This window comes from Panthera pardus, unplaced genomic scaffold (genome assembly GCF_024362965.1).
Source record: "Panthera pardus isolate Hobbes unplaced genomic scaffold, ASM2436296v1 HiC_scaffold_21, whole genome shotgun sequence".
Classification (NCBI taxonomy): domain Eukaryota; kingdom Metazoa; phylum Chordata; class Mammalia; order Carnivora; family Felidae; genus Panthera; species Panthera pardus.
This window is the reverse complement of record NW_026526777.1, coordinates 2,966,077-2,981,399: the sequence shown is the minus strand read 5'-3', so window position 1 is coordinate 2,981,399 and position 15,323 is coordinate 2,966,077. Positions and strand designations below refer to the sequence as shown.

The 15,323-nt window shown below is 45.0% G+C and overlaps 1 long non-coding RNA gene across 1 annotated transcript; it reads right to left on the bottom strand.

Moving 5' to 3' along the window:
• Nucleotides 1-319: 319 nt before the first annotated feature.
• LOC109260386 (uncharacterized) lies at nucleotides 320-2,286 on the bottom strand. Its single transcript, XR_002076983.2, has 2 exons — nucleotides 2,014-2,286; nucleotides 320-515 (listed from the first exon to the last, which is right to left on the bottom strand). It is a non-coding gene; the product is annotated as an uncharacterized LOC109260386 (long non-coding RNA).
• Nucleotides 2,287-15,323: the final 13,037 nt, after the last annotated feature.

The following is a 15,323-nucleotide window of genomic DNA, read 5'->3' as shown; positions in this document are numbered from 1 at the left end:
ATATTTGCCCGACAGGTAGTCCGTATTTTCCATTAGGACTGTTATGAGTTTCAAAAATATAAGTGAAACCAAACTTTGGCAGACTCTTGAGCCAGAAAACACCACCCTGCGGGGTGGCAGAGAGAAGCCACGAGAGCCCAGTAAGAGCAAGGTGGCACCAAGAACGAGGATGGACTTTGACCTTGACGGGACCCTGAGTGACCCAAGTAGGTTTGTTTTTCCAATTGGATGTTTCAGACCTCGTTGAAAGATTACAGTAATTTCCCTGGGGAAACCTGTGGCAGGGACCAAACCTCAAGGGTTAAGAATTGGCCATCTGTCTCATCCGTGTCCCTTGTGGGGAAATTCCTTGTTTGTGCTACTCAGTCGTGCGGATCGATATAATCTCAGAAGACAGTAGATCAGCGTGATGTAAGGTGAGTTCTGGAGTGCATTGGAAGGTGGTTTGAGGACACGTAAAAGACTTTGCAGATACTTATGGTGAAATGTCCACACACTAACAACAGCAACAAAAACTAAAAAGCAAAAAACAATAGTTAATACAAGTTTTTGCTAATGCAAGTTTAACACGCATTTTTAAAGGGGGATTTTCAGAGGTTAGTTAATTAAATTTCCTAGACACTTCCAACTGCGTTTATAAATGTAATTTCCAGGGGCGCCTGGGTGGCTCAGTCGGTTAAGCATCTGACTCTTGATCTCTGCTCAGGTCATGACCTCACAGTCCGTGGGTTCGAGCCCCACATTGGGCTGTGCTCTGGCAGCATGGAGGCTACCTGGGTTTCTGTCTGTCTCCTTCTCTGCAACCCCCTCAAAATAAATAATCTTTAAAAATTAAAAAAAATATGTGCATCCCAGTAAACCGTCGGGCTAATAAATCTTCTCATGTACTGAAGCAATCACAAATTAAATAAATTCCACTTACAAATATGGTGCCTACTACATTCTCCGCGGTGATGTTTACCAACAGTACAATTCTCTTACAACTTCAACTCAAAGCCACAATTCTGCCGGGCAAATACCCCCTCGGCCATCTAGTGGTTTGGTTTATTTAACTGATCACCCAGCACCCATTCAAGAAAAAAGATGGGGTGCTATGATTTCTCTAAATTAACAGTTTGCGAAATACCCAGAGCATCAAGGTGGGCTGGTAGGATCCCTTGTTGCCACTGACAGTGCTTGCCCTGTGTTCAAAGAAGCTTCCTGTGGAAGGTTTGGAGCTCTGACACAATTAGGATGCGTGGCTCTCTAGTGTCCCCTGACTCCCGGCGAGGTGAGTGCCAATTGCACACCACTGGCCGTTCTTACAAATGCAGAAATACCACTTAACTTTTTCGGAATTTGGTGACTCTGTGGGCTCTATTTTTGTAATACCAGACAGAAAAATGAGGGCTTGTATGAATCATTAAAGGGAGAGTAAAACGAGAACCACAATGAAAAGAAATTGAGCCATCGCTTCTAAATTATCAGATTGAACCCATGGAGTATCAGGAAAACGATGCTGTTTTCGAGAAAACATGCCAATCATTTGGAGTCTTTGGAGTTCTTTCCTTAGAATATAATAAAAATTTTTTCTTAGAAAATTTTTCAGAGAATTACGTGCAAGACACATATTAGAGCTCAAATAAATATTGATTGTCTCCTCTCAAAACACCTTCTTCAATCCTAAATCATTTTATTTATTACACATTGAAAAATGCCATTCTCGTAGTGAATTTATTAGGTACTTACATATCCAAACTATCTTAAATATTACCAATATCCAAAGTACCAAATATACAAAGATTATTTCTCAGTGTAGTAGAGAAATATTAACAATATGTGTTTTCTTTACTTTGGTGGATCAATTCTTACTTCTCTCCTTAACTGGGCTAAAGCCCCTGATCCACGAAAGAAACAATTTTAGCATTTTGATGGAATTTGGAATTACTAAATATTAGGAATTTGACTAATTGATAGTCACAGAAACCTGAGTGATGACGGCGGGAAAGTGTTAGGAATTTATCTTTATTTCACCTGAAAAACATCTATTCCTGTAAAAACAGAATCTTCACAAAGAGGGTTGCAGTCTGACTGAGTCACGCAGGGTCCCGTCCACTTTGGGTTCAACCCTTCACTGATGGTATTGTCTTCTTCCTCCTGAATGTGACACCTTTGTCATCCTCAGTGTCCTGAGCTCCCTCTAGCTTTCTTTTCCATCACCCTGAGCACACAGTTTCCATCCTAAGGGTCGCCTTCAGGATGCAGGCGCAACATTCCCATGGGAGGTAGGAGGAAGGAGGGACACCATTCCTGGCCACTTCTGTCTGAGGGGGAGCCGGTGGGAAACCCGGGTGTGCCTCTGTCACGTCACTGCCCCTCGCTGTCACTGTTTGCTGGGTGCGGCAGCCTCTGCCACACCCTGCCGACCCCTGTGGCTCTCTGGTATAGGTGGACTGACCGTGCGTGTAGGACATCCAAAGTTGCAGACCTCTAGGGTGACTTCTTCCAAAACTGTGACAAAGAAGTTGACCTCTGTTTTACAGTCTCCATGCCAGTAGAGACTTCAAGTCTCTACTAGAGACTCTTTTTTGCTCCTTGTCCCTGATGCAAATTACAACCTGACAAAATTTCAAGCCTGGTTTGAGCCTATGATCCTCCGCCCACCCATCCCCCATCAGGTCTCTTTGCCATTAGGTTGGACCTAACTGATTGTATTCCAAACCCTCTTCACAGTGTTATGTGGTAGGAACACAATACACACAGATACTTACACAACATATGGCTGTAAGCAGCATATCTTACATGCTGGCTTCTGGATCTCAGGTCAGAGCTTCTAGGGTCTTTCTAATGAAGAAAGGAGGCTTGAAGGTACCCAAAGATAAGATCAAGAAGAAAGTTCTAGAAGGCGAGAGGAGGGGTCAGAGAAGTAAGGAGATTGGGATAGAAGTCTAGAGTGAGATCAGAAAACTGGAGATGGGGAAGCAAACAAAAGAGCTTGGGTGAGCAGATGCTATGATGAACTCTGTCAAGAGAGATCTCTGGGGAGAATTCTGGAAGTTTTTTGTGTGCTCTGTGTTGCAATATCCATCACCCACACTGGTCACCTCCTCAAGAGATGGTCAGTAAGGCCTGGGTTACTGTTCAGTACTTCTGAATTTCTGTATGTTTTGAAAGTGCTACCTTGCCAAAATGGATATTGAAAGACAGCAGAGACCTAATTTGTCGGGGTTCAGCAGTGTCATGACTTGTGATAGCCAACATCTGTTTTAGGGAATTCAGTGAGGACATAGTTGTATGTGGTAGACTCCTCACTTCCAGATAAGTTGTGGGAAATTCAAGACTCATGTCTGCTTCGTGGTCAGAGCTCTAGGCAACAACAGGCTGACAGAAATTCTCCATTCCACTAAGGCATAGAAGTAGGTTAGAGATGGCTGGGTGGGGAACCAAGAAACAGAGAGTCTGCCCATCAGCAAACATTTATTGAGCAGGTATTATATTTCAGGTATTATTCTACACAGTGAGAACAATGGTGAACGAGATAGATGGCATCCTTTCTCCTAAGGAGCTTGTATTTAGTAAGCCTGAGGCAGCCTACCAAGTGTCTTGAAGGGGCTACATTGGAGACGAGGAGGGGAAGTGCATGTAATGATGACCGGAAACCTTGAGAGACACCAACATGGAAGGATGATCTTGCTTGGAGGCCAAATGGCACAGTCCAGATATCTACATGGATAGAAAGTGTCTATTGAGAACCAGATCCCCAACATGTGCCTTTCTGTGCTGGATCCTACACACTCCTGATCCTGGAATCCTTCTCAGGGATAAGTGGTAGGGGGAAACGTTGGGTCAAATGAGAAAATGCAGATAGAGCTTAAATTAACCTGAATTAGCAAGACTGAAGTCGATTGATTTATTTGGCAGGAGGCAAAATGGAGACTAGAGATGGAAATTAAACTAATAAAACTTATGAGAAAATTATTATTGCCGTACACTTTAGTTTATGACTTATTATATGTTTATTCAGTATACCTGGTTATAAATCTAATTGAATTGGAAGCATCTGGAAATCACTTTGGTGTCTGTATGTGGCATGTTAATTAAGATTAGTATTTGGATTGTCATTAAAATATATTCTAGGAGATATTGATGATCAGATCATTAGCAAGTTTTCCATGTGACTTTGGATTGAATGAATCCAGTATTAAAATAAACTCACTTTTATGCTTTGACAACTTAAGGATCACTGCAGATGTGAGAATGTTTGTTAATTTTTCAGTGTGATTCAGGTCAAGTTGAATAACAAAGTGAGGATTACATTGTGGAGATTTTTAGAGGTAGAGTTATAACCAAGGTAGGTGTAGGAAAAATCAATGATGCTCTTGCTTCAGGACTGATATCTTGATCTGAGTATACATGAAACACGTGGCTTCAATTTAAGGCTGGGAATGATGAGTAGATGCCAGGTTTGGGCTTCATCAGGGTTTGCACTGAGATTAAAAGAGTCCAGATTCAGATGTTCACTTTACTGCCTTCTTGAGGGTGTGTTGAGGCAAAGACAGTCAAAAGATGGGATGTCACATAATCAAATACCCATAACTTTGGGGTCAGGTTGAGGGAGCAACTCAAGTTGCCTACCATGGGTTCAGGCTTAGAGAAGACCAGGAAATGGGCTGATAAGGAATGGAAATAGAAACAAGTCGTGGGATAAGGGTTGGAGGAAAGGAAAGTGTTAGAAAGTTCAAGAAAGAGAGGCTGCATTCAGAGGTTTAGATGGTGGCATTTAAGGTTTTAGAGAAGCAGATCTGGGTAACAATGGGGCCCGAGCCATAGGACTTGGAGGGAGTGAAGGTGGGAGTTTCAGAAGTTGGGTTTAGGGGATTGAGAAAAGGCTATCAGTAAGAGGCTTATCCAGGTGAGGGAGATAGGATGGGGGTTGGGGTGGGGAATCCCAAAGCCGTGTGGCTGTAGACAGTTGGATGGAGAATACTGACGTCTGACACGCATCAGAGGCGAGAAGTCACCAATATCAAGGAGCTTGTTTCCTTTTGGAGTTTTATCAGGTCTTTCGTTCAAGTGTTTAATTCATTTTGAGTTTTTTTTTTTTTTTTTTTTTTTTTTTGTACAGTGTAAGATAGCCATCTTGTTTCGTTCTTTTGCCTGTGGTTGTCCAGTTTTCCCAACACCATTTAAGAGACTATTTTTTCCCTGTTGTGTATTCTCTGGGCCCTTGATGAAAATTAATTGACTATATATGCATGGGTTTATTTCTGGGTTCTTATCTGTTCCCTTGATCTATGTGTTTATTTTCAGCCAGCACCTTTCTGTTTTGTTTTTTTTTTTTTAATTTTTTTTTTTTCAACGTTTTTTATTTATTTTTTTTGGACAGAGAGAGACAGAGCATGAACGGGGGAGGGGCAGAGAGAGAGGGAGACACAGAATCGGAAACAGGCTCCAGGCTCCGAGCCATCAGCCCAGAGCCTGACGCGGGGCTCGAACTCACGGACCGCGAGATCGTGACCTGGCTGAAGTCGGACGCTTAACCGACTGCGCCACCCAGGCGCCCCAGCACCTTTCTGTTTTGATTACTACAGATTTGTAGTATAACTTGATATCCAGGATTGTGATAGCTCCAGCTTTTTTCTTCCTTCTCAAGATTGTTTTGGTTTTTGATTTGTGTGTGTGTGTGTGTGTGTGTGTGTGTGTGGTTCCATACAAATTTTAGGATTCTCTGTTGTAGTTATGTGAAAAATACTGTTGGTATTCTGATAGGGATTGCATTAGATGTGTAGATTTCTTTGGGTAGCATAGAAATATTTACAATATTAATTCTTCCAGGGGCACCTGGGTAGCTCAGTCGGTTAAGCGTCAACTTCAGCTCAGGTCATGATCTCGCACTTTGTGGGTTCAGGCCCCATATCAGGGTATGTGCTGACCGCTTGGAGTCTGGAGCCTGCTTTGGATTCTATGTCTCCCTCTCTCTCTGCCCCTCCCCCGCTCATGGTCTGTCTCTCTCTCTCTCTCTTTCTCTCGAAAATAAAATAAACATTAAAAAAGTTAATTCTTCCAATCCACAAGCATGGAATATCTTTTCATTGTTTGTGTCTTCTTCAGTTTCTTCAGTCAGTGTCTTATCGTTTTCAGAGTATAAGTTTTTCACCTCCTTGGTTAAATTTATTCCTAGGGCTTTTTTTTTTTTTTTTTTTTTTGGTGCAGTTGTAAATGGAACTGTTTTCTTAATTTCTCTTTCTTCTACTTTGTTATTAGTGTATGGAAACAACAGATTTCTGTATATTAATTTTGTATTCTGCAACTTTACTGAATTCATTTATTAGTTCTAATAGTTTTTTGGTGGAATATTTAGGGTTTTCTATGTAGAGAATTATGTCATTTGCAAATGGTGACAGTTTTACTTCTTTATTTCCAGTTTGGATGCCATTTATTTATTTATTTATTTATTTATTTATTTATTTATTTTCTTGCCTAATTGCTCCATGGGACCATGGAACTTCCAGTACTATGATGAATAAAAGTTGCAAGAGTGGACATCCTTGGTTTTTCTTGATCTTAGAGGAAAATCTCTCAGTTTTTCACCATTGAGTATGATACTAGCTGTGGGTTCATCATAAATGGCCTTTATTATTTTGAGGTGTGTTCCTTCTAAACCCATTTGGTTGATAGTTTTTATGATGTTGATACTTTTATGAGTGGTTGTTGAATTTTGCCAACTGCTTTTTCTGTATCGATTGACATGATCATATGGTTTTTTTATCCTTCATTTTATTAATGTGATACACCACGTTGATGGATTTGCAGATATTGAACCATCCTTGCATTGTGGGAATAAATCCCACTTGATCATGGTGACTGATCCTTTTTTAAAAAATTTTTTTAATGTTTATTTATTTGAGAGAGAGAGAGAGAGAGAGAGAGAGAGAAGGAGGGAGGGAGAGAGACAGAGTATGAACAGGGGAGGGTCAGAGAGAGGGAGACACAGAATCAGAAGCAGGCTCCAGGCTCTGAGCTGTCAGCACAGAGCCTGACACAGGGCTCAAACTCGAACTGTGAGATCATGACTTGAGCTAAAGTCGGACGCTTTACCAACTGAGCCACTCAGGCACCCTGTGACTGATCCTTTTAATGTATTGTTGAATTTGGTTTGTATTTTTATTTTTTGAGGATTTCTGCATTTATGTCCATCAGGAATATTTGCCTGCAGTTTTCTTTCTTCTTCTTCTTCTTCTTTTTTTTTGGTAGTGTCTTTGGTTTTGGTATCAGGGTAATGCTGACCTCATAAAGTATATTTGGAAGCTTTCCCTCTTCTATTTTTTGGAATAGTTTGTGATGAATAGGTATTAGCTCTTCTTTAAATGTTTAGTAGAATCCACCTTTGAAGCCATCTGATCTTGAACTTTGTTGGAGAGGTGGCATTTTTTTGCCACTCCTTCTGCACTGAGCCTGGGGTGGGAGGACATAGCAGTAGAAGGTGCTTGTGTACCGATTTAGCAGCTGCCTCTCTGTTTGCTATAGTCCTGCAGGTCTTAGGAATGCCAGCCCCATTGTCTCTCAGAGCTCGGTGATTCAGGGGTACATCCCTTGGGTAGAAGCCCTAGAATTTGGAGTGTTAGATGTATTGTCCAAACCCATTACTCCTCAAGGAGAAGCTGGAAGTTGGAGGTTCACCCTGAACAAGGGTGCTGTGCCATGGGTGGTGTTTGTGGTGAGAGTGTGTCTCAGCCTTTCCTACCCATTTTAGTGTGGGTATTTTCTAACTTGTACAATGTGTAGGAGTCACTAGACTCATTTCTGGATTTCTCTCATCTAGCTACACACTCTAGTTCCATCCACATTATTGCAAGGATAGAAATTCAGGAGCCTCCTATGTTGCCATCTTGGTGATGTTTAGAAATGGTTTTAATTCAACTTGACCAGCAACACTTCAGGGCTGTTTACAAACTCCAGTCATCTGGTTTCACAATCTTTGAACATGTCCTGAATGGACACTCCAACACTCATGTTTCCAGACCTTAGGGCCTCTGTCCAAACAGTGACCATATGAAAAGTCAGATTTATGAGCAAGACGTATTACTACCAATGATCCTACAGAGGAACTATGAGAGACATTAGAGAATGTACATTACTCCCACACAAGAAAAAATAAAAATCAAATAAGTTCCATTTAAACAGCTTCATTCTTCCCAATGACTCTCTTCGTGTTCTCAAAGAAACCGACTCTGGGTTCTGCCCCTATGACATATAAGATATCTGTGTCTGTGTTTACCTGTATTAATAAACATCTACATAGAGTTTACTCCCCTTATCTCCATTTATACATGGAGGGTTTTTACCCAACTTACTTATTTTTCACAACTTACTGGTATTTTCTTTTTTTTTAATTTTTAAATGTTTATTTATTTTTGAGAGAGAGAGAGAGAGCACGAGCAGAGGAGGAGCAGAGAAAGAGACACACACAGACTCCAAAGCAGGCTCCAGGCTCTGAGCTGTCAGCACAGAGCCCAACGCGGGGCTCAAATCCACGAACTGTGAGATCATGACCTGAGCCGAAGTTGGACGCTTAACCGATTGCACCACCCAGGCGCCCCACAACTTACTGATATTTCCAGGTATCAACAATTAATATTAAATTATCAATTTATTTAAAATATTAATCTGTTATGAATTATAATTTATATTACTTATAATGATTGTTAATATGATTCTAAATAATTATTCATCAAAATATTAATTAATTTACCAAATAGAAAGATAAATAGCATAATAATTACAAGAATATAGTAGGAACTATAAATTTAAAATGTTAGCCTAGAAATGTTATGCTTATCCAGTAGCATTCAAAATATGCTGCCTTTTTATATGGCACTGACATCTTTATATAAATTTTTATCTTTATCTCACCACTAACTCCTGTCCTCCTCCTTCCAGAGTCTCAAACATGCTTGGTGCACAAGAGATAATCAGTGAACATTTCTAGTTAAATTAATAAGATTTTCCCCCCAAATGCATTTTAAAAATATATTTATTTAAATTCAAGTTAATAAACGTACAGAATAGTATTGGTTTTAAGAGTAGAACCCGGTGATTCATCACTTACATACGTCACCCAGTGCTCATAACAAGTGTCCTCCTTAATGCCCATCACCCACTTAGCCCATCCCCTCACCCACCTCCCTCCATCAACCCTCAGTTTGTTCTCCATATGTAAGAGTCTCTTATGGCTTGTCTCCCTCTCTGTTTTTATCTTCTTTTTCCTTCCCTTCCCCGATGTTCATCTGCTGTGTTTCTTAAATCCCACATATGAGTGAAATCTTTGGTACTTTTCTTTCTCTGACTAACTTATTTCGCTTAGTATAATACACTCTAGTTCCATCCACGTTGCTGCAAATGGCAAGATTTTCTTCTTTGTCATCACATTAATTAAAAAAAACATAAGAACCATATGATCTTTCAATGGATGCAGAGAAAGCATTTGACAAAATACAGCATCCTTTCTTGGTAAAAACCCTCAAGAAAGTTGGGGTAGAAGGAACATACTCAAACATCATAAAAGCCATTTATGAAAAGCCCACCACTAATATCGTCCTCAATGGGGAAAAACTGAGAGCTTTTCCCCCAAGGTCAGGAACACGACAGGGATGCCCACTCTCACCACTGTTGTTCAAAATTAAATAATATTGTATTACCCGCTCTGAGAGAGGGTGGTGACAGAGAATGTCTGCAGTCTGCTCTTCTGGTCCTTCTTCTCCTTCCCCGTGCTCTTAGCCCTCCCCCAGAACACCATCAAGTCTTCATTTCATTCACACCCTCTTTTCGAGAACCAGTGACGTGCTCCAGAAAATAATTAGAGAGTAAGAAACAAAGCAAACTGACGCCCCACCCAGATCTCATGGGCCGGGCATAGTGTGGACTCTCAGAAGACGATCCGTAGACCCCAGAGAGGAGACAACTGGGATGAGTGGAGCAGAAATAGTTCTCTTGGTCACACAGATGAAGGATGATCTTCATCTTCTGGGGGAGGAAGAATTGGCATCTGACAGTGCGGCAGCCCCACAGCCAAGTGGGAAGCACACTAAACTGTGCATGTGACTTGTTACAGAGCCATAATGGCCTTGGCGGCGGGGGGCGGGGGGGGGGGGGAGGCAGCAGAGTGTGGTGACGTCCAGTAACCCCGGGGACACTTCCTGGTCCAGGGCTGGCTCGTTGGACAACTCCTCTTGCCCTCTTCCCCTGGCCCTGTCCTGGAATATTTATTTTCGGGCTACCAGACAAGGGGCTTTTTAACATGGGAATGTCTGTCTTTCATAGGAACTAGGTTTAGGATCGGAGATATTCAGGGAACAAGTTGTGGGGCAGAAAAGAGCCAATTAAGGCTACTTCGTGCCAGGAAGTGAACCGGCCTTCCCTGCTCGGTGCTTATCTGAGGTGTCACCCCATCGGCTGCTTGCTTTGCTGTCATTTTTTATTTCCCATTTAAAAGAGGAACGCAAAAGCGGATTAAGCAAGATTAAATTAGCTAAATATTTGTTCAATAAAAGGCAGAAACGAAAACTGATCATTCTAGCAAAAAAGATATAAATCCTAGCCAATGAAGCTACTTGCAAAGGGCCAAAGTGGCTTGCTCAAGGTCACGTAGCTATTAACTGACTGAGTTAGAATGATCAGGAACACCGTGTCTTGCCTATTATGTCCACGTTGCCTTGTATGGGCTGGGGGAGAGAGGCCATGGGGTCTCCAGGAGGAAAAACTGGCAGGACATAAGTACTCTGTCCACATGGAGTTTGTGTGGTCAAAGGAAGATCTGAAGAGCTAACAGGATACTGAGGTCCACCTGCCTCCAAATCACATGCTTTAGCCTCTACGCTGTGCAGCCTCCTTGTGAGGACGGCTCCAGGCAAGTCGAGAAGAGCATTGGCTCGAGTTCTAGGGCAGAGCACATCAGGAACATCGGACAGCACATCAGGGGCATCGGGACAGCACATCAGGGACATCGGGACAGCCAGGGCCAGGTTTCTGGACCTGGACAGGGACAGTCAGGCAGGATACAGATGGGACAGCCCAGCTTACAAGGTTTCTCTCTGTGACCACACTCTTCTGACTGTCACCCCTGGTCCTTCTCTCTTGGATTTCTCTTTTCAGGTGCCTGAAGAAGAAGGGCCACCACAGCTCACAGCTTCACTGTCCTCCTGAGGGAGGCCACAGCCCAGGTGCCCTGCCTGTCCCTCAGCATGCACACGGGCCCCCAGACTGACAGGTTGCTGCTGGTTTTTAAAGAAACTTTCGGGATCTTTTTCCTGACCCTGATGACAATGTTTTTGTAGCTCTGAGACTTAGTGACCAAAAAATCATTAATAATGATTAACAAACCATAGGAGTGCCTGGGTGGCTCAGTTGGTCGAGCGTCCAACTTCGCCTCAAGTCATGATCTCGCGGTCCGTGAGTTCGAGCCCCACGTCGGGCTCTGTGCTGACAGCTGGGAGCCTGGAGCCTGCTTCGGATTCTGTGTCTCCCTCTCTCTCTCTGCCCCTCCCCTGCTCATGCTCTGTCTGTCTCTGTCTCTCAAAAATACATAAAAAAATATTACAAAATTTTAAAAAATAATGATCTATTATCATTAATAGAATGATAGAATAGAATAGAATATCTATTAATAGGCCATGTGACTGGACACCTACAGTTTTGGATAGTTCATGTTCTCTGGAACAATCCATTCTGTCTTTAGATTTTTTTTCATGATGAGTTGAAAAAATATATTTTCCTGCAGTTTCCATACGTAGGTCTTGTTACCTCTTTGGGAAGCTCACGGACCAGTTTTACTCTTAATGCCAGAGGCCTGTGCTTACCCTTCATCAACCCCAAGTCCTCCATCCTGGTGTTGAATTCCTTCTCAATCCTGGACACTGTGCTGGGAGGGAGGCAGATAAACATGTGAGAGGAACAGAGGCGGTCAGTGGTGGTGTTTACGGGTGTTTACAGACGTCTACAGGGAAGAGTAGCCGAACCCACCCCAATCCTGTTTTCTAGATCAATTACTTTTAGAAAATCAGCCCAAGACAACCCCAGCCATGTTGACAACCATGTCAGAATGCCAGTCCTTACCTTCTCTTCCCAGAAAGCACAGCCCAGTGACCCTCACCAGTGGGCTCTGTCTCACCTGTCCTGAAGCCAGACCTACGTAAGACGGGAGCACACGAAAGCCTTGTCCTCCAAAGATTGAGTGGGATGAATCTCCTGGAAAAATAATGCATCCATCATCATGGTGGTGGATTCCCATAGACTTGGTGCCTCGTTAGCTCTTCAGATCTTCCTTTGATCACACAAACTCCGTGTGGACAGAGTACTTATGTCCTGCCAGTTTTTCCTCCTGGAGACCCCATGGCCTCTCTCCCCCAGCCATGTCCATACAAGGCACCGTGGACATAATGGGAAGGGCACGGGGTTCCTGATGGTTCTAAAGATTCCGTGATGTTCGCTGGAATGTAATCATTCATTCGGTCAGAGTCAACAATCACTTATTGTGTGTCAAGCTCTGGGCTGCCAAGGAGGAACAAGGCAGGCGATTTCCTGCTCTTGCAGAGACCGCTAGTAATGGGCACGCTCGTTACTTGTAGAGGGGCTTTTGCCTTGATGCTAAACCAGCAGAACAGGAGGCTCGCCTTTTGATGGCGTCCCCGGAGAGCATCTTCTGTGTTCTGAGGCGTGTCGTGGATGGATGTCCTCCAGACGACGATCTACGTCCATACAGCTTTGGGCCTCCCCACCCCCTGCGCCCCAGCCCATCGTCCCCATCTGGATGAGCCTCTTACTGCTAACCTTTCCTCAATCTCCGAAACTCCCACCTTCGCTGCCACCCGGTCCTGTGGCTCGGGTTTCATCGTTCCCCAGGTCTGCTTCTCCTCTAAGACCCTGAACGCCGCATTCCAAGTCTCCAGTGCCTTCCCATCCCGTGAACTTCCCAACACGGGCCTTCCCTGGCCTTCCTCAGAGACATCCCTTTTGCCACGGCTCCTTTCTATTCTCACTTTTTCTCAGCCCATTTCCCGGCCTCCTCTGCATCTTGCAAGACATTTGGGTCGTTCTGTCGGCCCGAACCCCGGCATGGTCACCTCCCAGCGTGCCTTCCCGATTAGCCTCCAAGTCCGGATCTGTTAGGCCCACACCCTCACCCCCACCCTCTGACTGCAGAGAGGGCCTCGCGGCCGGGCACAGGCTGCCTCTCACAGATGTGGGTGTCCAGCCACATGCTGAAAACAGTGCTCGCCCTCATGTGGGTCTCCTTCCTCTTTGTGATGGTTTCAGCTCTGACCACTTCTCAGAGGCCCCTGTCCAGTCCAGCCTCCCTGGTTCCCCAGAAGTGACATATCCCCCATGATACACCCAAGGCACCGTGACTGTGACTGACGTGCTGTCCTTCACTCTCCACCGACAGGTGCTGACACTTATCGATATTTTCACCCTCTGTCACATTTTTCCCTTCCAGAAATCTGAGAATTACCTTACACCACCAACATTCAAAGAGCAAAGCCTTATAGACCCTATAATTAGTTACCTCTCGTAGCCCTCCCCTTGCTCAACAGCCCTCGCCGGCTTCCCCTGGACCGGAGCCTCCCTGGGGCCACACTTCCTGTGGCGCCTGACGCGGCAGTCAAAACACGAGTGCCACATGCATCACATCACAGGGCGGCTCTTTGCATCCTTGGGGCAATAGCCTTCCTTTCCTTTCTTCACGTTCCTGACTCTGCTAGTAAAATATGTTGGCAGGAAAGCTTTCGTCTTTATTTTTCCTCCCTTCTCTTTCACCCGATGTCCCACATGATGGGGGAGAAATATCTCTGAGCCCGGAAGCCTGAGCTCCTTGCTGGTTGGTGGGCTCCTGGGCCACAGCAGGTCTTTTCTTCTCCAAGCGTAAACTCTGTAGGGCAGGTCTGCCTCCCAAAGGTGAAGGTAGATGCACAGGGTCTGGGATCCTGGTCACAACCTGACGGAGGGTCGTCAACAGGAAAGCTGATGCTTTGAGGCTTTTCTGCATTCTGGGTCTGCTACTGCATCATTTCAAGATTTGGAGAGTGAGGGTGTGAGTAATTAGCATTTACGGACCCATTTGTGATAGACCCTCCACCACGTGTATCCCTGACACACCAGTATCCCTGGCACCCGACTGCCATGCGGGCTGAGACCCAGCCCTTCCAGACCAGCCTGCGTCGCTCAGGTAGATGATTCTGTTTTGTTCACACATGCAGAGCAAAGCCTTTCCCGCTCCGGTTCTCCGGCCCCCTTGCCCCTCGCCTCCTGCCCAAGAGTCATCACCCCTGTGAAGTCCCTGATTAGCCCCAAGTGCAAGTGACCATGTCCTCCACTGTGCTCCCAAAGTGCCGTATACTTTGCTCCCTCAGCTGTTCACAGACCCTGTCGCAGCTGCACGACTGTGTCCCGCATCAGTGCCTTTCCTGCGCCCGTCACACTCATCCGGCTCTCTCGCTACTCAGAGCTCTTTACCGGATGCAGTGATAACCAAGCGAAGAAAGACAGGATGAAAGAGCAAAGCCCAAAGGAGCCAAGCTTTGTGCGGAGTGACGTGGACATTTCAGAGAAGCAGCGGCAGGAGCGACGCCGGCCTACGCAGCTGAGCGCTCCATAGTCCAGCGTTGAACAGCTCTGGATGCGCGGCTGTGCTCGATAGCAAGGCGGGAGGCTGGGGAGACCAGGGATCTTGCTACTCAAGTGCTGTCTATCACATCCTGGTCCTAGGAGTGACTTGATTTCATGACCTCTTTTTTGCTCGGCTTCCGAAGATGGGCATAAACCAGGACAGGTAGAGAAGAGCAGATCCGTGTACTAAGCCCTCTGCTCTGTGCCGGAATGGCTGGCTTGAAGGAAAAGGAGCCTCGGCTGCAGGGATCGATGCCTTGACTCTGAATCATGGTGCCTCCAAGGGCAAGTCTGGGTTCACTCTACTCTCCTTCTCTATTCTCCTGGTGCTTCCATCTGGGGCGAAGGAATCAAAGTTGGTCTGTCACCCCCACCAACCCCACACGGAGGTCAAGGGTTGCCTGATCTTAGCAGGTGAAATGGCCCTACTCTTGGTCCCCGCCTGCCCTCGCGGGAGCTGATTGCCGTGGTTACGCAGTGAAGGGTCTGAAGCAGAGGTGGTTGGAGCTGAGATTAGAGCAGAACCAAGTCAGGGCAGCTTGGGGGTTTTGTAGTTTCCTTCTGTTTTCGCTATCTTTCTGCCAGTTCCGGCCACCTCCCTTCCTCTGGGGATACGCTGAGCTCAGCAAGCCCGGCTCCACCAGCTCTGCCCCCTGAGCCCATTGGCTTCTGGTCACCTGATA